The sequence below is a fragment of the Simochromis diagramma genome, unplaced genomic scaffold (assembly GCF_900408965.1).
Source record: "Simochromis diagramma unplaced genomic scaffold, fSimDia1.1 OVJJ01000565.1, whole genome shotgun sequence".
Classification (NCBI taxonomy): Eukaryota; Metazoa; Chordata; class Actinopteri; order Cichliformes; family Cichlidae; genus Simochromis; species Simochromis diagramma.
The window spans coordinates 596156-620406 of NW_024387304.1; the positions used below are offsets into that span (position 1 = coordinate 596156).

Genomic DNA, 24251 nt, shown 5'->3' on the forward strand with positions numbered 1-24251 from the left:
AGGTCATTCACCAGGTCCCCCCGTGTGGTTCTGGGATCTTTGCTCACCGTTCTCATGATCATTTTGACCCCACGGGATGCGATCTTGCGTGGAGCCCCAGATCGTGGGAGATTATCAGTGGTCTTGTATGTCTTCCATTTTCTGATGATTGCTCCCACAGTTGATTTTTTCACACCAAGCTGCTTGCCTATTGTAGATTCACTCTTCCCAGTCTGGTGCAGGTCTACAATACTTTTCCTGGTGTCCTTCGAAAGCTCTTTGGTCTTGGCCATGGCGGAGTTTGGAGTCTGACTGTTTGAGGCTGTGGACAGGTGTCTTTTATACAGATGATGAGTTCAAACAGGTGCCATTCATACAGGTAACGAGTGGGGGACAGAAAAGCTTCTTACAGAAGACGTTACAGGTCTGTGAGAGCCAGAGATTTTCCTTGTTTGAGGTGACCAAATACTTATTTTCCACCCTGATTTACGAATAAATTCTTTACAAATCCTACCATGTGAATTCATGGATTTTTTTTTCACATTCTGTCTCTCACAGTTGAAGTGTACCTCTGGTGCAAATTACTGACCTCTGTCATCATTTTAAGTGGGGGAACTTGCACAATCGGTGGCTGACTAAATACTTTTTTGCCCCACTGTAACACAGCCTGAACTCTCTTGGGTAAGCTATCTTGTGATTTCTTTAAGTAGTCTTCAGGAATAGCTCTCCAGACTTCTTGAAGGGTATTACAAAGCTCTTCTTTGGATGTTGGCTGCTTTTTGTTCTGTTCTCTGTCAAGATGATGCTACACCGCTTCACCAATATTGAGGTCACAACTCTGGGGAGGCCTATGTATGACTGACATTGGGCTCCATTGGGTGTTCCTCTACTCAGGCATGCTTTTGGCAGTGTGTTTGGGATCGCTGCCATGCTGAAAAATGAAACTGTTACCAATTAAATGCTTTCCACGTGGTATTGTATGAGAGACCAAAAATCTGACTGGACTAATATTCATACTTCCATTAGTTTAGACAAGTTGCCAACACCACTGGCTGAAAGACTGTCCCAAACGGTAACACTCATCTGTTTGGAGCTCCTGCATACATACCGACAACAACTTGAATCGAAAACGTAAAATTTTCATTCATCACTCTAAGACCTCTGACAACTGATTTGAAGGTATGTGTAATTTGGCACACCTAAGCCTTTTGTGTTTCTTTTCCTTAAGAATGTCATCTCGATCACCCTTTGTTAAGAAATATACTCTAAAACACTTCTTCAGTAGAGAATCAGAGAAGAGAAACACACAGAACTTCTTGCTAGCAAGGGCAGCCTCCAGACTGAGACTCGCACTGAGAAACTGCCCCGGTCTTTATTTATACTTCAGTGGGTGCTTGTGTGTGTGTGTGTGTGCGTGTGCGTGTGTGTGTGTGTGTGCGTGTGTGTGTGTGTGTGTGTGCGTGTGTGTGCGTGTGTGTGTGTGTGTGTGTGCGTGTGTGTGTGTGTGTGTGTGTGTGTGTGTGTGTGTGTGTGTGTGTGTGTGGTGCTGCTGATCAAAGGGTCATATAACATGAAAGCACAAAAGGTACGTCCTTGGTCAGGAAGAGGGTAGTCTCCCCCTCACCCTAGATGGTTCACCCTAGATAACACAGTGAAGAAGTCCAGCAGTTCATCTAAACAAAAGGCACTTAGACTAAAACAGACAAACAATAAAACAATAAAACAAGGTACGACCTCTTCCCATGCTCCCAGGATGTAGGTGTGCATTCCTGGAATGCACACCAAGCCTTTGCAGCCTGCTAGAGATCACACATCCTGTCACCACACAATTGATTATACGCCTCTAAGCATACATGGTTAAATATTTCCTAATACAAATAACTGCATGCAGTATTCTACCATATGCGAACTTATATCACTGAAAGATTATACTGACTAATAAGTACAATTTTCCATTGACACCCTTCTACATTAGATGGCTTGGTGATGGGCCAGCTGCATTTCTCAGGTCCTGAATCAGGTCTTCTCTGGTTATTTTCCTATTTCCTATAGTAATGGTGAATGTACTAGCTCTTACATAGAGCTTTTTTACTCTACTGGAGTGCTGAAAGCACTTTGTGCAACTTACCACATTCACCCATTGATAGAATAATTTCTATGGTTTCTCTATGTACAGTAAGTGCTTTTTATCTAACATTCACACACATTCATGCTGCGACGGATCTATCAGAGAACAACTTGGGAATCACTCTGTTTGCACATGCTATTTTATCTTTGCCATTTTTATAGCTAAAAATAGAAAAAAATATATGTTTTTGTGACAACGTATTTGTAATAATATGCCTTTAAAATGAATTCTGTGGTAAGCTGTGTCTTGTTTTTAGCTACAAAACAGGTTTATTCCCTGAGTTGGGTTTTTATGTTCCAATGTTTGAAGTGGTTTAATAAACAAACAAACAAACAAAAAAACCCATTCCTCTGTACATTATCTGTTTTCATTCATTTTCAAAGAAAACTTTGAAAGAACTTTTTAAAGCTTTCAGAACTATTGTTCAAGACCACTTTAAGAAATTACATGAAAGTCTGGCTCCTGGGATGCAAAATATACAGAAAATGAAGGGTGGCCTGAGACTTTTGCATGGTAGCATAGGTAAGAGAAAGCCTCTCTTTTGAGCTCAGAGCAAAGTAAAAATCCATCCACATTTTCCATATAATTAGACCACGCCTCTACTTGATGAGGCTCTCAGATTTTTCACATGGCTTTATTATTAGCTTTGTCCATGAGCAGACTGAGCCTTTAAAAAGTGATGGTATACAGTAGACTATGTACCACAGACCACAATGACACTTGTTTCTGCCAACCAGTGCCGTATATCACTGAATTAACGCTGACATGTACAGTAGCTTGCAAAAGTATTCGGCCCCCTTGAACTTTCCCACATTTTGTCACATTACAGCCACAAACATGAATCAGTTTTGTTGGAATTCCAGGTGAAAGACCAACACAAAGTGGTGCACACGTGAGAAGTGGAATGAAAATCATACATGATTCCAAACATTTTTTACAAATAAATAACAGTAAAGTGGGGTGTGTGTAATTATTCAGCCCTGAGTCAATACTTTGTAGAACCAGCTTTTGCTGCAGTTGCAGCTGCCAGTCTTTTAGGGTCTGTCTCTACCAGCTTTGCACATCTACAGACTGAAATCTTTGCCCATTCTTCTTTGCAAAACAGCTCCAGCTCAGTCAGATTAGATGGGCAGCGTTTGTGAACAGCAGTTTTCAGATCTTGCTGCAGATTCTGGATTGGATTTAGATCTGGACTTTGACTGGGCCATTCTAACACATGGATATGTTTTGTTGTAAACCATCCCATCGTTGCCCTGGCTTTATGTTTAGGGTCGTTGTCCTGCTGGAAGGTGACCCTCCGCCCCAGTCTCAAGTCTTTTGCAGACTCCAAGAGGTTTTCTTCCAAGACTGCCCTGTATTTGGCTCCATCCATTGTCCCATCAACTCTGACCAGCTTCCCTGTCCCTGCTGAAGAGAAGCACCCCCAGAGCATGATGCTGCCACCACCATATGTGACAGTGGGGATGGTGTGTTCAGAGTGATGTGCAGTGTTAGTTTTCCTCCACACATAGCGTTTTGCATTTTGGTCTCATGTGACCAGAGCAGCTTCTTCCACATGTTTGCTGTGTCCCCCACATGGCTTGTGGCAAACTGCAAATGGGACTTCTTATGGTTTTCTGTTAACAATGGCTTTCTTCTTGCCACTCTTCCATAAAGGCCAACTTTGTGCAGTGCACGACTAATAGTTGTCCTATGGACAGATTCCCCCACCTGAGCTGTAGATCTCTGCAGCTCGTCCAGAGTCACCATGGGCCTCTTGGCTGCATTTCTGATCAGCGCTCTCCTTGTTGGGCCTGTGAGTTTAGGTGGACGGCCTTGTCTTGGTAGGTTTACAGTTGTGCCATACTCCTTCCATTTCTGAATGATGGCTTGAACAGTGCTCCGTGGGATGTTCAAGGCTTGGGAAATCTTTTTGTAGCCTAAGCCTGCTTTAAATGTCTCAGTAACTTTATCCCTGACCTGTCTGCTGTGTTCTTTGGACTTCATGGTGTTGTTGCTCCCAATATTCTCTTAGACAACCTCTGAGGCCGTCACAGAGCAGCTGTATTTGTACTGACAGTAGATTACACACAGGTGCACTCTATTTAGTCACTGGCACTCATCAGGCAATGTCTATGGACAACTGACTGCACTCAGACCAAAGGGGGCTGAATAATTACACACACCCCACTTTGCAGTTATTTATTTGTAAAAAATGTTTGGAATCATGTCTGATTTTCGTTCCACTTCTCACGTGTGCACCACTTTGTGTTGGTCTTTCACCTGGAATTCCAACAAAACTGATTCATGTTTGTGGCTGTAATGTGACAAAATGTGGGAAAGTTCAAGGGGGCCGAATACTTTTGCATCCACTGTATTTGTACAAAGAATTACTTTTAATTTAACTTTTAATTAACATTTAAGACCAGGTCTGAGCTGCTCCTGTGCTAGCTTATACATACTTCTTTATCCAGTTACAGAGCAGCAGATTATGATATGCCAACTTTATATAGTATTCTTTACAATATACAGTAAAGAACATTCAGGGAACTGTTGTGACTTGACGCTATATAAATAAATTGAATTGAATTAAATTGTCTTAATGTCATTATTTCTCCAAATGTTTACTATGATTTCATTCTAATTCTTGCTTTTGAGCTTCTTGTTTTGTTATGAATCCTTCAGCCAGAACAAAGCACATCATCTCTCCCTGGCAGCTAGTTATCTGGCTTACGTACCACAGGGGAGGACAGCTACACTGATTACTTTATTATAACAACATTTCCATGTCGTCAAACCAGCTGACATCCACTCAACATCTGCATAAAGAGAGGTGACTGTGTGATGGCGTTAAACCAACAGCTACAGATGACCTCACATGACCTCATAATGTTGTTATGGTAACGTCAGCCTTAAGACAGCTCTCTATTTCATTATTTATAAGGTCTCATTCACTGACTCGCTGTGTGAAAGTGTGTCTGTAAGCGTTTGTTTCTCAAAATGATAACAAGTATGTGGATACACACAGCCATTTAAATAACTGAAGCCAGCCTTAGATTTTCCTCTTCTTCTCCTTTTGATCTCTCTTTTCTTCCTATGTGTCCAATGATATGCAGGAGTTTTACCTCCACTAAGTTTGGACACTCAGGACTCTTTCCAGCTCTTCTTCCATTTTCATATTTTGGGGAGGGTAAGACAGTGATACTCTGGTTAGCACTGTTGCTGATAACATTCCACTCATCCAGCTGCTGTCCTGTTCGGCTGCTAGTTTGTTCTTCACACCACTTCCACCTTCTTACATTGAGTTTGATTGCTCTAGTCCAATCCTCTTCATGCCTTGAACCCAATCACCCTTCGCTCTGCGTACGTAAAAATCTCACTGCTATTCTGTCGTTCTGCCTTTCAGATTCTCATTCATTCAACCAACTTTTCCCAATCTCCAACTCATCCTGGTCACTCAGAGCTCCATCCAAGCCTCTCTCTTCATCTTCACCACCACCAACGCCAAACAGGTTAACTGAGCTGAACAAGTCATGTTGAGTTTTTCAAAAAATCTCCCCTTGTTGAGATAACATCATGGTGACATTGGTCTGTCTAAAATAAATTATTTTCCCTCAATCAGTGGGAAGTGTTTGCAACAAATAGCCACTTAAATCTGACTTTACCTCCTTAGCAGTTAGTAAGTAGTTAAATCACAGATGGTTATGGTCCCTGATGGAGTCTTAATATTTTTTTATGAAGTCGCCATCATTGTTTTTATCGTCTCCTAACAATGGAATGTGATAGTCTGGAGCCTCAACCATATTTGTCTTCAGTAAAAAAACCAAAATCAATATGAGACCAGTGTGTCATCATACTGCGAGTATTTACTGCTGTATCAACATAACTGAACATAATCTAGGCAAAAGCACCAATCCCCCAATGAACTATACAGTGATTAAACTCATGCTGAAAAATTATGCTCAGTTGCAAAATAGGAAAAGAACAAGAATATTTTGCCTTCAAGGAACTCTGTGTGGTTCTGTGTGTAACTGTTATGGCTAAAACAGCAGCCAGTGAAGGCAGCATCTCTCTAGATTATGAGAAAGTTGATGATTTGCTGATGCAACTAGATCTGCTCCTCTGGTGTGCATTCCATATTTGTAAGTGAAAATAAGAGAGAGGGGATAAAGTGGGATGTGTTTGTGTCCTCTGTGTGTGTGTGTGTGTTTGTGTGGGTCTGCAGGGTATGATCACAGATAATCTTTCCCAGTGTCCGCACACTGGCTCTATCAAACACACTCACAGTCTATGTGTATATGGCCAGATGCTGAAACCAGATGCTTTCCTTCAGACTGCAGGCGCCTAAGATAGTGACAGAGAGCGGACATAAGCAAGGTTATCGCACATAGTTTCACTAATACACAAACATGCACAGTATATAATATCACAGGTAGACACCCAGGTGATATTTGGTCCTCAGTGATATATCACTGCTTTAATAGAAAAAAGCACTATTGACCTGATGTGCTTTTCAGGCATTTAAAGTTGAAGAGAAATTTGAGGTTCAACTACAAACTGGTGAAAAAGCAAATCCTCAGTTACATATAAATAGTTAACAAGATAAATTGCATCAGATTAAAACATACCATTTGTGCGAGCTGTCTGTACGCTGCATGCATGTCTACACCTTTCATTTCCTTTGTATTATTGTACAGTCTGTACCTTATAATTTAAAGCCACTTGAGGCAACTGCTGTTGTGATTTGGTGCAATATAAATAAAACTGACTTGAACTGAATTAAATTCTGTACTGTGAAGAATTGTAAAATATTATTACTTCTGTATTTAAATAAATATCTACTGTGTTTATCAACAAATTATTTATTATTAGCTGACATTTACAAGTGAAATGAAACAACACAACACCTGTGACGACACCTTTAAACATAAAACTGTGAAAACTGCTCAGAAAATATTAAATGTAAAAATACTTTTTCTGCACCAAAATACCTCGTTAGTGTTAAATTGATTGATAGTTATTGCTTTGTATGTTTAAGGTTAAGGTCATTTTACATACTTTAAATATTATGTTTATTGTCCAGTATTTAGCAATTCTGATTCCATTATCAATATCACTTATCGATTCTGACCGGATTCTCATTGGCTCAGCTTTGAGTCAACACCATCACTAAGCAGGATATCACCGCTACTCTCCTCTGACACTTGCCCTACAATCAGCTGATTGTAGGGCAAGTGCAAGGGAACCGATGAGCAGGACTGATAGACAAGCATACTAAAGAGTGGAAGGAACTGGAATACTGGGAACCAGTTACCGAATCCCATCCCTAATGTCCAGCATTATATTCTATAATTCATATGTTTGCATTAGCTGTCCTGTGTGGATCATGAAGTATATTAAAATATCGTTAATAACCCCAGCTGAATTCAAAGGCGTGAGCACTGTGTGACATGGTTAACTGTTGATGTCTACAGGGTGGACTGTTGGCAAAGAGATTGAATTCAGTGAAACATGTGACTTCTCAGACATGTTAGTTTGAACATGGTGGCTGAGTCTGCACCTTGTCAACTTGCCTGTTTTATTAGATGGGAGCTGCTGTCTCTTCGCCATCATCAGAGCTTTTCCACACATGTTGGCCAAACTAGCTAGCAAGAGGAAAGTCGTCCTTTATGATGGGAAATCACTGAAGCTCGTTTACTTGCTAAAGCTGTGTCTTTACACAGTGCCCAAGTTGTAACAGATCTCAGACCAGTGAAAGCAGAACCAACTGCAGCCTGCCTTGTTTGTTAGTCTCCCATTAGCTACAGTTTCCTATGTGTACGAAATAAGTGGAGCTGTCAGTGACAATAGCTGACTCAGCCACAGGATGACTGCAAACAGGTGAGGAGCTTCATGAAAGTGCTGTCTGATATGAAAGGAGGGAGTTTGCTTTACTATGGTGCGTTTTAATTTATGCCTGTCTTTAGATTTGCTTGATCTGACAGAATGCCACTCTTATATAGTAACTGCTGTAAGCCACTAAAAGAAACTGAGAATAAAACTAATGAAATCAAGTTAACCAAAACAACCGCAGCCAAAGATACATTATTAAGTAAAATCAAATGAATAAATCACAGTAGTTAATGCCTCAGGACTGTGGTCACATGGTCGGCTCAAGAAAGCTAACAGAATCATGTCTTCTGGGAAAAACGTGGGTCCAGTAATAATAATTTTGATGTAACTGTTGCATAGGACTTGTAACAACAGCTCAATAGTAGTGACTTTAGCCTGCACAAAGATAAACATAGCAGACTGAATAATTTTGCTTTAAACAAACTCTGTGATAAAACTGGACTAAATTAACTTGTATCATTAATACTAACATGAAATAGCTCTTCAGAAATCATTTAGAAAGTATTCTAGGAGATGAACAGTGTTTCCTGCAGGCTGGCACACAGCTAGTTTCCTATTTTCATCAACAACAGGAACACTGGCCACTCCTAAAATGTTTTCTGTCTCTCTGATAGGTTTAGATTGGCTTTTCGAGATCTTCAACATCTCTTTGGAGCTACCAAAAGCAAGTTCAGCACTTGGAAACAATTCCAGACATGTTATCTGCTTAACTTATTATGAAATAATGGATCATTTGTCCAGTTAGTTTGAGGCTCTATAGATGAGGTTCAAACACTTGTTACTATACAACCACCATGCTTCCCACTGGTGACGTCGGTACAAATATTTGTACTTTGTGCTCATTACATTTTCAAAATGGGTTTGTTACGTTTGGTTTAAGGCATTGGAGGGGAGTTATTTTTTCACATCCCTGCGGGCCATTGAACTGATTTGAGCCTAAACAGTCATGCATAACAGGCAATCCTATTTGTGTATTAATCACAGGGGGATGTTGCATAAAACCTGTGTGCCATAGTCAGGGGTTACATTGTGCCATTGTTTTGTTTTTCCTTGTTTTTGGCACAACACAGTATTTCAGCATCTAGCTAGCCATACAGAAGACGAGCGAGTATAAAGGGAGTGATGTTTTTTAAGTTAAAGCTAATTTCAAATGCAACATTTCTATCAGTTACACACCAGCAAACACAAACTGTTTGTGTGCGGTTTGTCTCACAGTGTGCTGCAGCTAAAGGTCCAGCTGCTGTATTTCACAGGGAGAGAAAAGAAAGAGAGCTAACTTCACTCAGAGATGGAGAAAGATAAGAAGACAGGACAGGAGAAGAAGGGACGTTAGATTTAAAGTTAAGGACTGCTCAGTGGTGTTTGATAAACTGGAAATTAAGCTTACATGCAAGTCCTATTATAAATACAACTGATACAACTCCCGCTGTCAGACCTGCAGGTGTCAGGATTGTGATATGCTCCTCTGTCTTATAGTTAGGGATGGGTACCGGTGCACCGGCTCTGACATAAACGGTAGTAACCAGACCGAAAAGCAGCGCACATTTCGGTGCTTTTTTTCCCTGAGATGTCATACACTTTGGATTCTAGCCAATTATTTTACCTTTCCGAGGATAGTAGGCGGGGCCAGGTACGTACGTTCTTTAGAGCAGAGCTACAGATTAAAAATGTCCAAGGCGAAGCGGTCAAAAGTCTGGCTGTACTTCACAGCAAAAGATGCAAACTCAGCAGCCTGCAACAAGTGCTTTAAGCTGATACTGTGATACTGTCAAAGGAGGTAACACCTCAAATCTGATGAAACACCTGGCGACGCATAGCGTTTTTTTTAAAAGCCGAGAAATGCACCGTATTTGATAGCTTGCTGCAAGACCAAGCACATCTACTGTGGGTGTGGTGCCTGTTATCGGACCCGGAGTTAGCAACATCCCCAAAAAACCCGAAGAGGAGAGTCCTGGCCCCTAGCCCTGCCAGTGTAGCAGAAATGATGAGGATGATGATGCAGCAGCAGCCGTTCTTCTCTGCGTGAGTAGCTTAATGTTGTTCGTGTGTAAGCTAACCACGTTATTACATTAATGCATGTAAGGTGAACTAGCAAACGCCATCGTAGTTACATGCAGCTGTCTTCTTGTTTGATAGAGTGATACCATATATGCCCTATAGCTGCAGAAAGACTAACATTGTTACCTAACAAAAAGTCTGAGCACCGTTTAAGCACCGGCACCGTTTCAAAAGTACCGGTTTGGCACTGGTATCGGAATAAACCTAAACGTACCCATCCCTACTTAGAGTGGTACAAATAATTTGTGTGGCATCTTATTTGATACAGAACACCTGATTGTTCTGCAATTGGTTTTAAATTTTTAGTTTTTAAATTAGCGTTTAAAAAACCCCCGCCAGAGGCTTTGGCTGCATTTTTAGGTAAACTGTTGCATATAACTTTGTTGTTTGCAAAACTTATCAAAAGGTTTTAAAAATGTACAATTTGCATTTCATGTTTGTAGTTTTTATGGTGAAAAATAACTTTTTTCTACTTGGATTTTATAGTTTGATTTAGATTCAGTTGTGTTTAACGCAGTATGTAAAATTAAAAACTGTAAATTCAGACATGCGAGGTTGTGCTGAAACAGTTTTTAAAGTTGAAATATAGAGGTAAAATCAAAAGTAGTCAAAAAGGGCCAATTACACCCTGGACCCCACCGGGTTAAACAAATATGTAGGACTGCTTTTTCTGATTTGTGCAATATCTCTAAAATAAAAAACATCCCGTCTTAGAGTAATGCTGAAAAACTTGTTCAAGCATTTATAACTTATAATTTATAAACAAATAATATAGAAATATAATTTATAAATAAATCAAAAATGAAAATTGCAAAAGTTATTCCAATCCATAAAACCGGAGAGAGATGTCAATTTACCAATTACAGATCAATATCAGTACTCGCACAGTTCTCAAAAATCTTAGAAAAATTATTTTTTAATAGACTTGATAAATATATTGAGAAGCATAATCTCCTAAGTGATAACCAATCAATTAGAGTGAAAAGGTCCACTTCCATGGTGGTGATGGAACTTGTAGAAGGGATATCTACTGCAATAGATAATAAGGAATAGACTGCTGGTGTTTTTATAGACTTAAAAAAGGCATTTGATACAATTGATCTATATTAATGAATAAACTAGAGAGATGTGGTATAAGAGGGATATCATACAAGTGGATGAAAAGTTACCTGGATGACAGATATCAATATGTCAATATCAATAATGTAAAATCTAATTAGGTTTCAGGCGATTAATTAATTAATTAATTAATTAATCAGGCGATTTTGCAAGTTCTCCCACTTAGAAATCATGCACATTGCAGGTGCATTCCCTCTGTGAGAGACAGCATTTAAAAAAACAATTCAGGAAATTCTCATTGTTTGATTTTTAACAAATGTATTTGTATTGCACTGCTGTGTGCTTTGGCCACTGTCTTGTTGAAAGACCCAGCCATGACCCATCTTCAATGCTCTGACGGAGGGAAGGAGGTTGTTGCTCAAAATCTCACAATACGTGGCCCATTGAGCTTCTCCTTAATACAGTGCAGTATCCTGTCACCTTCGCAGAAAAGCACCCCCCAAAGCATGATGTTTCCACCCCCATGCTTCACAGTAGGAATGGTGTCCTTAGTGTTCATCCTTCTTTTTCCTCCAAACACAGCAAGTGAAGTTGAGACAACTGGCAAACTTCCGGCGGGCCTGGACATGTGAGACTTGTGCAGGGGAACCTTCTGTGCAATGTGTGATTTGAGACCATGACGGTGTAGTGTTCTATCAACAGTCACCTTTGAAACTGTGGTCCCAGATCTCTTCATGTAGTTCTGGGCTGATTCCTCACCTTTTCTTATTGTCAGTGATGCCCCACTCGGGGAGATCTTGCACGGAGCCCAGGGAGGCTGGCAGTCGTCTTTAGCCTCTTCCATTTTCTATAATTGCTCCAACAGTTGATCTATTTTCACCAAGCTGCTTGGCATTTGCCCCGTGGCCCTTTCCAGCCTTGTGGAGGTCCACAATTTTGTCCCTGGTGTCTTTTGACAGCTCTTTGGTCTGCCCATCGTAGTAGTTGGAGTCTGACTGACTGTGGGGTGGACAGGTGTCTTTAAAGAGCTCAGACCGGTGCTACTAATTTAGATTAATAAGTGGAGTAGAGGTGGACTTTTTAAAGGCATAGCAACAGGTCTTTGAGAGCCAGAATTCTTGCTGATTGCCAGGTGTTCAAATACTTATGTGCAGCAGTGCAATACAAATAAATTCTTTAAAAATCATACAATGTGATTTCCTGAATTGTTTTTTAAATGCTGTCTGCCACCGTGGGAATGCACCTACAGTGTGAATTTCAGACCCCGCCATGATTTCTAAAAGGGAGAACTTGCAAAATCACAGGATGTTCAAATACTTATGTTCCTCACTGTGTATATAAATGACATATGTAGCATTTCCAAACTGTTAAAAATGTGTATTGTTTGCTGATGAACCACTCTGTATTGCTCAGGTAAAAACCTAGAACAGCTTCTGACTACAGTGGAAAAAGGAGTTAAATATATTAAAAACTGGTTTGATATAAATAAGTTATTGTAAATATAAACAACACAAAATGTAATTCTTTTAGCACCAGACAAACGAAAGATGTATCAAAATCAGGGTGAATGGAACTGAAATTGAAAGAGTGAATGAAAATAATTTTTTTGGAGTGATAATTGATGATACGCTGAGTTGGAAGTCTCATATAACCATGTACAAACAAAAATGTCAAAACATTGATATTCTCTACAAATACAGCATGAACAAGAAATCATTAAACACACTTTATTGTTCTCTGTTGCTTCCATATATGACTTACTGTCTGGAGATATGGGGTAAGGCATGGAAAAATAAAAGACTCTTCCTATTTTCAAGTTACAAAAAAGCTATTAAGAATTATAAACCAATCAAAAACTATATAGAACCAACTAACATTTTGTTTATTAATCTGAATACCCTGAAATTTTATGATTTAGTTGAATATAAAATGGCACAGATAAGTATAAAGCACAAAATAACTGCTTTGCCCCAGTACTCAGAAGCTGTTCAAAGTCAGAGAGAGTCAATATGACTTAAGGGGAACAGATTTCTTTAAAAAAAACAAGATGAGGACAAATATAAAGCAGAGATGTGTTTCTGTTAGAGGAGTTAACCTGTGGAATAGTTATGACAGTGATTTAAAAAGGTGGAGTTCATTTTCCTTGTTTAAAAACATGTTTAAAATAGAAGTATTAGAAAAATATATAAATCAAGAATGAAAAGAGCAAAAATATAATACTGAACTCTTGGTTGTTTTGCCTTGATTATTGTTATGAAATTTAATTTAATGTAGTTACTTATCTAAGGTGGGAGGTTTTTCGTCTTGTTTTGTTTGTTTGTTTTGTTTTTGTTTACTCTTTTGCTTCGACCCCCCGTACACGAGCTGATGCTAAATGATCTTGTTAAAGGGGTTGGCATAATAAGCATGTGCTTCAGCCAATACCTTTTGATTAGCCTTGTCCTGCTTTCTTGCTGTGTAGATTTTTATTCTGTATTCATTGAATGCTAATCAGATAAATGAAAAAAAGGATTTGTAGGCTGAACTACTGTAAGCTGTTATTATCAGGATAGTACTTTATCACCCTGTAGAGCACTGAGCACTCTCAGACTATAGGATATTTAAAAGCAATATGGGAGGCAGAGCTCCCAGCTTGGATCTGGGAGAAAGACACCCTCTTTGAAGATTATTCTTAAGACTTTCCATTTTGACAAAGCTTATAGTTAGGGCTGATCAGGTGACCCTGATTCCACTGCCTGTCTTTTGTCTTATCTCCCTCCCCTCACTCCTAACTGGCCGAGGAAATTGGCTGGCCCTCCCTGAGCTTGGTTCTGCCGGAGGTTTCTTCCTGATGAAAGGAAGTTTTTCCTTCTCACTGTCAACAAAGCGCTCATAGGGGCTTGTCTTATTGTTGGGGTTTCCCTGTGTGATTGAAAGGTTACACCTTACAATACCAAGCAACTTGAGGCAACTGTTGTTGTGATTTGCTGCTAAAAAAAAAATAAGTTAAATTGACTTTTTAAGTGAATTCAGTATTTAGCTAATCCAACAGTAATTGTACCTGGGCATGGCTGTTGAAATCGAACACAGTTCTCCCCAAATGGTGGTTAATCACAGTTCATTCACAATTAAACAGGGGGGTAATTAATTTTTCACACAGGGCCAGGTGCGTTTGGATAGCTTTGTTCTATTATTAAATAAATCATCATTTAAAAACTGCACTATGTATTTGCTGGAGTTCTCTTTGTTTAAAATTAAAATTAATTTGAGGGTCTGAAACATGTAAGTATGAGAAAAATGCAAAATACTAAGAAATCAGGAAGGGGCAAATATTTCTACACAGATATATTTCAGCTTGTTTTTCACGCCTTCAAACAAACTGAAATATAATAATTTTATGTTTATGTTATGTAAAGCTAAGTAAAGCACTGATTCCCAGTCTTTCCTGGAAGAATGATCAATGGAAGCTATTTAATTATTTGTCACTCAGAAACTTCTAAGTAGCTTCTTTCTTTTTACAACCTTTACAAATATACAGTTTGTTACCTCTGTTACACCCACTGCACTGCACAGGAAGTGATTCACTTGTTGAACATCGAACTACACTGACCCAGAGGAATGCTCTGCCTTAGTCATGTCGATAAACATTTCATAACTCTGTCAACAATATCAAATAACCCCAGCAGAAAAGAACCAGGTCTGCACTGTGAAACTGTGTCTATTGAATCACCACAGTATACATTACACATCCAATATGAGCATTTATGGCATGAATACGCTTGAACGTTGCTAATAACTGTGTGGATTGAATAGTGCCTTTACGGCTTGACGGGGCCATTGTAGGATTTTGATTCTCTGTAATAAGTTAACATGTAAACTTTGGTTGAATGCCAATAAACCGGCAAGGAGCTCCATGACAGCCGCTTTGTCTGAGATGAAAGGTTTGGTATGTTTAATTTATGTCTAGTTTTAGATTTATTAGAGGCAAGCACTGGTTGCCTTGTTTGTCCTACAGAGCTCACTGAAGTTCATGATGGTTAGAAAAAGAAGGAGAAGCTACGCTTATTTGAAAGGGTTGGGAAGAAAGGTAAGCAAGTCGTCGTTTGAAAAGTTTCATCTGAAGAAACCGAAAGAACAAAGTTCTTTAGACAAATGAGACCAAAGTAGAGACAGGAAAGCAAACAGAACATAAGCACAAACACCATGTAACATGTGTCAAGCATGGGGGTGGAGGGTGATCTGTGCTTATTTTGCAGTCACAGGACATGAGCACCTTGTAGGCACTGAGCTCACCATGAACTCATCTGTATGCCAGAGTATTATAGATTCATGTTATCTGTTCGATATGTAAGCTAACGAAGGATAGTCCCTACAAAAACCTTTTCATATGACTTCATTTCATGACATTATATGTTTTAATATTGATGCTAATACTAATACTGTTACTATCAGTAGTTTGTCAGTGTTTTACTAGAATTAACAGAAAACTCAGAGGTTAACTGTGTTGATGTTTTGACTCTTTGAAGTGCAATGACACATTCTAACCTCTATTCTTCTAACAGCTACATGGGTCTCATATTTTTCTGTAAGACTTACAGTTTGACAGATGAAGAACTGAAGAGTGTATCACTCACTTTCTGTCTTTCTGTCACACACCAAGATCACTGGTTCTTTCCAACCCCCTGACCAGCTGGTACAATTTTATCAGGTATGCCAGAGGAAAGTGGATTTCTGTTCTCATACAACTGTCAGCAGAACAAGAACAGATAATACCAAGATTGTATTGAAGATCATTCTCCTCACTCTTAGTGTGTGCTGGATAAAGACAAAGGGCAGCCAGAGAGAAGCCCATGTGTGTTTATTTAAAAAATTGCATGTGAAAATTAATGCGACAAAAAGATAATTAACAATGATTAACACCTAACAAGAGGATTCTTGGCCATTTTCATGGGTCTCTTATTGTCGTACAGGAACCAACTCCTGACAGCTAAAGCCACCTGATTGGCTTTATGTTCCCACGGGGTCAACCGCAGGGTCCCAAGACAGGAAGTGAGGAGAGAGAAAAGTGGATTAGTGGGCAACATTGAAGCTTTAGAAATTCAATCAAAATCTGAAAAGTGCTCTAAGAAGAACTTAAAAGAAATAGTTTTATGATTCATGCTGTTGTGTCATCAAGAATGAAGAAAAGGGCCCATTCTACCTCAAACTCCTATTAAGTTTTTATTGATCTCATTTTTCTTGCAGTTCATTCATGCTGACAAGTGGCCTGCAGTAAACATTAGCAGGGGAGAGGACGCGATGCTGTACTAACATGAGAAAAAAATGACAATATGGGCAGTATTGAACATGTCGGTGCGCCACTGAATGAAAACATTTTGTCACTAATTTTCTCAGCCAGACAGCTTTAAAAGTAATCAAACATAAGAATTCTTAATCAATTTCAGGACTCTGGAGCACTGCAAAGAAGATCTGGACAGTTTACAGCATTGTACTGATGACTGTTGTTATAGGGAAACTGAACAAAGAGCCATCTCCCTCCAGCAGCCATGAAGAGTATGCAGTAACTTAAGCAACATGGTGAATATAGTCTATAAATAAAAAACTGTCGAGCTTTGACACACCCTTGTCCCTGCTAGAAATTCTTGACAAAGAGTCCATGGAGTACAGCTAGCAGCAAAGACAGCTTATCTAGACTCCCCTGAAACTGTCTGAGGACATGGTCTTCAGAAAAGAGTCCATTTTTATAGAAAAACAAACCATCAAGAATCCTTTTATAAACTTCTTATTAGACAAAACACAACTGTCACCCAAAATTCACCCTCACCCGGCAGCCCCTCCTAACTCCAGGACAGGAGCATCAGGCATGTTTTAAAAAGAGGCTTTCCATTGGATTCAATTATATATGATGGATTATGCAGAAAAAATAGAATTGGGCTGAAATATCAATTGCTTTATTATGTACTCAGGTTGTGTATCATGTTTTTAAAAGTAACGGGTAATGGGATTAGTTTTTTGGAAAGTAATCAGTAATTAGTTACTAATTACCTTTTTTAAATTCCCCCCCGCGCCCCCATTGTCGGTCAGCACCACGTCGCCACAGGGCTGCATTCTCAGCCCCCTACTGTATGCCATGTACACCTATGAGTATGCTCCAACCCACCCAACGTCATCATCAAGTATTGGTTGGGTTGCATCTTCTCTTCTCCCTCAACACTGGTGACCACACCTTCAGGAGAACCATCTGCGAAACTCCTGAAGGTCGCGGATGACACCACCATCATTGGTCTGATCCAGAATGATGATGATCGGCATAGGTTCCAGAGACAGGAGGTGGACCAGTTGGTCCACTGGTGTAGTCTGAACCATCCTGGAGCTGAACCTGCTCAAGACTGTGGAGATGATGGTGGACTCCCACCACCATCCTCAACAATACTGTACCTACTGTGGACAGTGTTGGGGAGTGTTGGGAATTGCCCTTTGGGACCCCTCCCCAGTAGTCTTCCACTACTCTCTCTACTGTTCACCCAGGGGCTGCCCTCCCCCTGGCTTGTACCTGTGGTTTCCTGTTCTGGGGGTGGGGGTTGGCTGTTCTCCTGCCCTGCACCCCATCCCTTTGTTCATATTCCAAGACTATTTTTCTACATGCATTCTTACCCCCTTGCAACTGCCATTAGAATAGAATAGAATAATCCTTTAATTGTCCCACAAGGGGAAATTTGGTTGTATCAGCAGCAGATAATGCTTACAACATTATCACCAACACCAACTAGATGTTTAAACATCTAGTTGGTGTTGGTGTGGCAAGTAACCTTCAGTAATAGTAATAAATCACACAGCAATAGGACATTCATGTAGCTGTAAAAAGCATTATAATATAATAGGTAATCCAAAGTATTCAGAATACGTTACTCAATGAGACAGTCTCGGTCGTTGCGTCCTTGGGCAAGACACTTCACCCGTTGCCTACTGGTGGTGGTCAGAGGGCCCGGTGGCGCCAGTGTCCGGCAGCCTCGCCTCTGTCAGTGCGCCCTAGGGTGGCTGTGGCTACAATGTAGCTGCCATCACCAGTGTGTGAATGGGTGTCCTTAGGGACTAGAAAAGCGCTTTACAAATACAGGCCATTTACCATTTTTCCATCACTGATTGAAGAAAATAAGAACAACCCCAGGTTTCTCTTCAGCACTGTAGGCTGACGAAAAGTCAGAGCTCTGTTGAGCCAACCATCCCTTTAACGTTAACTAGTAATGACTTCATGAACTTCTTCACAAATAAAATTTTAACCGTTAGAGAAAAAATTACCAATAATCATCCCACAGATGTAATATTATCTACAGCTACTTTTAGTACCACTGTTGTTAAGTTAGACTCTTTTTCTCCAGTTGATCTTTCTGAGTTAACTTCAATAATTACTTCCTCCAAACCATCAACGTGTCTTTTAGACCCCATTCCTACAAAACTGCTCAAAGAAGTCCTGCCATTAATTAATTCTTCGATCTTAAATATGATCAACTTATCTTTAATAATCGGCTATGTACCACAGGCCTTCAAGCTGGCTGTAGTTAAACCTTTACTCAAAAAGCATCTCTAGACCCAGCAGTCTTAGCTAATTATAGGCCAATCTCCAACCTTCCTTTCATATCAAACATCCTTGAAGAGTAGTTGTCAAACAGCTAACAGATCATCTGCAGAGGAATGGCTTATTTGAAGAGTTTCAGTCAGGTTTCAGAGCTCATCACAGCACAGAAACAGCTTTAGTGAAGGTTACAAATGATCTTCTTATGGCCTCTGGCAGTGGACTCATCTCTGTGCTTGTCCTGCTAGACCTCAGTGCAGCGTTCGATACTGTCGACCATAATATCCTATTAGAGTGATTAGAACATGCTGTAGGTATTACAGGTACTGTGCTGCATTGGTTTGTATCATATCTATCCTTAATAGACCTCCAGTTTGTGCATGTAAATGGAGAGTCCTCTTCACACACTGAGGTTAATTATGGAGTTCCACAGGGTTCAGTGCTAGGACCAATTCTGTTTACATCATACATGCTTCCCTTGGGCAGTATCATTAGAAGACATAGCATACATGTTCACTGCTATGCTGATGACACCCAGCTCTATCTGTCCATGAAGCCAGATGACACACACCAATGAGTTAAACTGCAGGAATGTCTTAAAGACATAAAGACCTGGATGGCCGCTAAACTTTCTGCTTCTTAATTCAGATCAAACTGAGGTTATTGTACTCGGCCCTGAAAAGCTTAGAAATATGGTATCTAAGCAGATTCTTACTCTGGATGGCATTACCTTGGCCTCCAGTAACGCTGTGAGGAACCTTGGAGTCATTTTTTGACCAGGACATGTCTTTCAATGCATATAATCAGCATGTAAATGTATTTGAGGTGGGAATTTAACATGTTAATTCCAATTAATTAATTAGAAAAAAATGCATTTAATCACACTTTGCATTCCAAGCAAATGGGAACTGTTGTCAAAGCACGATTTCCTGGTATACTGATTACACTGATGCACACATTAAAGCCACAAAATGCGTTGCTAGAACTGAATGGAGGCAAATTTAATTTCAAAAGACTACCTGACTAAAGTCTTGATAAAAGTGTGATTTTGTGCAAACTGTGCAAAAAGGAGTTTCCATAGCACCGAAGCACATGTTTTGCATTTAGATGGTACTGTAAGGTTGAAACCTTACAGGACCATCTAAATGCAAAACATGTTGCAGCAAGCACAGAAACTGTGGGAGCGCTAGCAGTTTCGAGTATCAACAAAAGATGACTGGCTTCAGGGGCAAAATTAGTGAGTCAACATTGGACAAACTTACAAAATGGATCGTTCTGGACTGTAGACCACTATCAGTGGTAGACGATAGGGGGTTGGAAAGTTGGATCCCCTGACGCTAACTGTAGCACATTTTCTAACTGCCATGCCGAAAGACTATTTAAAGTAAAATTCAACAGCTTTGTGATGGTGTGTGTGTGTGTGTGGTTGTGCGTGTGTGTGTGTGGTGTGTGTGTGTGTGGTGCTGCTGACAAAGGTGTCATATAACAGGAAAGCACAAAAGGGTACGTCCTTGGTCAGGAAGAGGGTAGTCTCCCCCTCACCCCTAGATGGTGCCCGCTAGAATAACACATTGAAGAAGTCCAGCATTCATCTAAACAAAAGGGCACTTAGACTAAAAAACAGACAAACAATAAAACAATAAAACAAGTACGACCCTCCCCCTTTGTTTTTGTTCCCTTTCCCCCCCCAATGCTCCCAGGATGTAGGTGTGCTTCCTGGAATGCACCCAAGCTTTTGCAGCCTGCTAGAGATCACACCTCCGGTCACCACACCAATTGATTATACGCCTAAGCATACATGGGTTAAATATTTCCTATACAAAAACTGCATGCAGTATTCTACCATATGCGAACTTATATCACTGAAAGATTATATGACTAATAAGTACAATTTTCCATTGACACCCGCATACATTAGATGGCTTGGTGATGGGCCACAGCTGCATTCGTCAGGTCCTGAATCATGTCTTCTCTGGTTATTTCCCCTATTTCCCCTATAGTAATGGTGAATGTACAGCCTTACATAGAGCTTTTTTACTCTACTGGAGTGCTGAAAGCACTGTTGTGCAACTACCACAGATCACGCCATTGATGAGAATAATTCTATGGTTCTCTATGTACCGAGTGCTTTTTTACACATCACACAACATTCATAGCTGCGAACGGATCTATCAGAGAACAACTTGGAACACTCTGTTTGCACAGGCTTTTTATCTTTGCCATTTTTAAGCTAAAAATAGAAAAAAATATATGTTTTGTGAAACGATGTGTAATAATATGCCTTTAAAATGAATTCTGTGGTAACTGTGTCTTGTTTTTAGCTACAAAACAGTTTATTTCCCTGAGTTTGGTGTTTATGTTCAATGTTTGAAGTGGTTTAATAAACAACAAACGAACAAAAAAAACCATTCCTCTGTACATTATCTGTTTTCATTCATTTTCAAGAAAACTTTGAAAGAACTTTTTTAAGCTTTCAGAACTATTGTTCAAGACACATTTAAAAGAATTACATGAAAGTCTGGCTCCTGGGTATGCAAAATAACAGAAAATGAAAGGGTGGCCGGAGACTTTTGCATGGGAGCATAGGTAAGAGAAAGCCCTCTTTTGAGCTCAGCAAAGTAAAAATCCATCCACATTTTCCATATAATTAGACCAACGCCTACTACTTGATGAGGCCTCAGATTTTCACAGTGGCTAATAGCTTTGTCCAATGAGCGACTGAGCTTTAAGCGTATGGAACAGCAAAAGAACTTTAAAAATGTACCCCAGACCACAATGACACTTGTTTCTGCCAACCAGTGGCCGTATATCACTGAATAACGCTGACATGTACAGAGAGCTTGCAAAAAGTTATTCGGCCCCCTTGAACTGTCCCACAGTTTGTCACATTACCGCCACAAACCATGAACAATTTTTGAAGTCCAGGGTGAAGACCAAGCACACAAAGTGGTGCACAACGTGGAGAAGTGGAATGAAAATCATACATGATTCCAAACATTTTTTACAAATAAATGAACGAGTAAAGTGGGGTGTGTGGTAATTATTCAGCCCTGAGTCAAATACTTTGTAGAACAGCTTTTCTGGGCATTGCAGCTGCCAGTCTTTTAGGGTCTGTCTCGTACCAGCTTGCACATCTACAGACTGAAATCTTCTGTGCCCATTCTTCTTGCAAAACAGCTCCCAGCTCAGTCAGATTGAGATGGCACAGCGTTTGTGAACAGCAGTTTTCAGATCTTGCTGCAGATTCTGATTGGATTAGATATGGACTTTGACTGGGCCATTCTAACACATGGATCATGTCTTTGTTTGTAAAACCATCCCACGTTGCCTGGCTTTATGTTAGAGGTCGTGCCTGCTGGAAGGTGACCCTCCGCCCCAGTCTCAAGTCTTTTTGCAGACCCAAGAGGTGTTTTCTTCGCAAGACTGCCCTGTATTGGGCTCCATCCATTGTCCCATCAACTATGACCAGCTTCCCTTTCCCTGCTGAAGAGAAGCACCCCCAGAGCATGATGCTGCCACCACCACCATATGTGACACGTGGGGAGGGTTTGTGCATTAGTGATGTGGCAGTGTTAGTTTTCCCCACACTAGCGTTTTGCATTTTGGTCCATGCTGACCAAGCGACTCTTCCCACTGTTGCTTGTGTCCCCCACTGGTTGTGGAAAACGGCAAATGGGACTTCTTATGGTTTTCTGTTAACAATGGGCTTCTTCTTGGCCACTCTTCAAAAGGCCAACTTTGTGCAGTGCACCGACTAATAGTTGTCCTATGGACAGATTCCCCCACCTGAGCTGTAGATCTCTGCAGCTCGTCCAGAGTCACCATGGGCCTCTTGGCGGCATGTCTGATCAGCGTCTCCTTGTTGGGCCTGTGAGTTTAGGTGGAGCGGCCCTTGTCTTGGTAGGTTTACAGTTGTGCCAGAACTCCTTCCATTTCTGAATGATGGCTTGAACAGTGCTCCGTGGGATGTTCAAGGCTTGGGGAAATCTTTTGTAGCCTAAGCCGGCTTTAAGTCCTCAGTAACTTTATCCCTGATGTCGGCTGTGTGTCTTTGGACAGTCATGGTTTGTGTGCTCCCAATATTCTCTAGAAACAACCTCTGAGGGGCGCTGCACAGAGCAGCTGTATTTGTACTGACAGTATATACACACAGGGGCACTCCTATTTAGTCGACTGGCACTCATCAGGCAATGTCCTATGGACAACTGACTGCACCAGACCAAAGGGGGCTGGAAAATTACACCCCCCACTTTGCAGTTTTTTAGTTGTAAAAAATGTTTGGAATCATGTCTGATTTCGTTCCACTTCTCAGTGTGGAATCACTTTGTGGTGGTCTTTCACCTGGAATTCCAACAAATCGATTCATGTTTGTGGCTGTAATGTGACAAAATTGGGAAAGTTCAAGGGGGCCGAATACTTTTGCATCCACTTGTAGTTGTAACAGAAGAATTACTTTAATTTAACTTTTAATAACATTTAAGACCAGGTCTGAGCTGCTCTGTGCTAGCTATACATACTTCTTGATCCAGTTACAGACATCAGATATGAATGCCACTTTATATAGTATTCGTCACAATATACAGTAAACGAAAATTCAGGGAACTGTTGTGACTTGACGCTATAAAATAAATTGAATGGAGATTAAATGGTCTTAATGTCATTATTTCTGTCCAAATGTTTACTATGATTTCAGTCTATTCTTGCTTTTGAGCTCAGTGTTTTGTTTATGAATCCGTCAGCCAGAACAAAGCACATCATCTTCCCTGGCGAAGCTAGTACGTAACGGCTTACTACCCAGGGAGGACAGCTAACACTGTACTTTTTATCAAACAACATTTTCCATGTCGTCAAACCAGCTGACATCCACTAAACATCTGCATAAAGGAGATGACTGTGTGATGAGCGTTAAACCAACAGCACAGATGACGCTCACATGACTCATAATGTTTTGTTATGAGTAACGTCAGCCTAAGACAGCCTCTCTATTTCATTATTTTATAAGGTCTCATTCACGGACCGCTGTGTGAAAGTGGTGTCTGTAGCGTGTTGTTTTCTCAAAATGATAAAATTAAATGTGGATACCAACAGCCATTAAATAACTGACGCCAGCCTTAGATTTTCCTCTTCGTCTCCTTTTGATCCTCTTTTCTTCCTGTGTCCCAATGATATGCAGGAGTTTTACCTCCACTAAGTTTGGCCACTCAGGACTCTTTCAGCTCTTCTTCCATTTTTCATATTTTGGGGAGGGTAAGACAGTGATACTCTGGTTAGCACTGTTGCTGATAACATTCCACTCATCCAGCTGCTGTCCTGTTTCGGGCTGCTATTTGTTTTCTTCACACCACTGTCACCTTCTTACATTGAGTTTGATGTGCTCTAGTCCAATCCTCTTCATGCTTGAACCCAATCACCCTTCGCTCTGGCGTCGAAAAATCTCACTGCTATTCTGTCGTTCTGCTTTCAGATTTCCATTCATTCAACCAACTTTTCCCAATCTCCAACTCATCCTGGTCACTCAGAGCTCCACCAAGCCTCTCTCTTCATCTTCGCCACCACAACCCAACAAACAGGTTAACTGAGCTGAACAAGTCATGTTGAGTTTTT

At 40.4% G+C, this 24251-nt stretch overlaps 1 protein-coding gene across 4 annotated transcripts in view; it reads right to left on the minus strand.

The window, feature by feature from the left end:
• Positions 1 to 24251, minus strand: part of LOC120716630 (teneurin-3) — an 840982-nt gene that overhangs the window by 278213 nt on the left and 538518 nt on the right. The window contains exon 1 of one of the 4 annotated variants that reach the window (XM_040004186.1): positions 6372 to 6821. The exons of the other annotated variants lie outside the window; for them this stretch is intronic. The gene's annotated coding sequence lies outside the window, so the exon portion shown is untranslated. Of the gene's footprint in view, positions 1 to 6371; positions 6822 to 24251 lie in introns of those variants that run through there. 4 annotated transcript variants of the gene reach the window in all.